This window comes from Brassica oleracea, chromosome C2, assembly GCF_000695525.1.
Source record: "Brassica oleracea var. oleracea cultivar TO1000 chromosome C2, BOL, whole genome shotgun sequence".
NCBI lineage: Eukaryota > Viridiplantae > Streptophyta > Magnoliopsida > Brassicales > Brassicaceae > Brassica > Brassica oleracea.
Window position 1 is genome coordinate 6,276,130 of NC_027749.1, and position 776 is coordinate 6,276,905.

Here is a 776-nt window from a genome sequence, read left to right on the forward strand (position 1 = left end):
CCGCATGAAAATTATACCTAAATATTGAGTGATATATGATTTGAGATGTCGAAAATCAACCTGAATTTTGCTGCCCTAAATCTCTTTGAAGATAATTATTTACGGTGGACATTGGATACAAAAATTATCCTAAAGTCAAAAAGACTTGGTGAATGTATCATAGAAGGCAATAATGCCAATGAGAAAGATTGATACATGGCAATATTAATTATCAGCCATCATCTTATGAAGAGTCTCAAAGATCAGTATCAGACTATAGAGAATCCCTCTAGACCTTTGGACAAAGTTAAAAAATCGAGATATAATCACCAAAGAACGGTGTTATTACCAAAGGCCCTATTTGATTGGAGGAATCTTAGAATCAAGGACTATAAGTCCGTGGATGAGTCTATTGCTAGCTGGGCAAAATATTGGATTACTGATGAGAAACAATGAATTGAGACCTCCTGGATTAACCCCATTACCTGATACCAAATAAGGCAGCAAAAGAAAAAAAAAGGTAACAACGTCCGGAATGATAGACCACACGGCCATGGCCGTGGAGGGTGGAAAGGACGTGGCCATGGCCACCATAACACATTTGGCCGTGGGAATCACTATGGCAGAGGCCGTGGGTATCAACCCAATTTGAGCCATGGTCAAGGCAGTGGCCGTGGTATGTCCTTTAAACCACAAAGCTCGACCAAATCAGTGTGCCATAGATGTGGAATGGGGAACCATTGGGCTAAGATATGAAGGAACCCCAAACATTTTTGTGACCTCTATCAAAAAGAGTT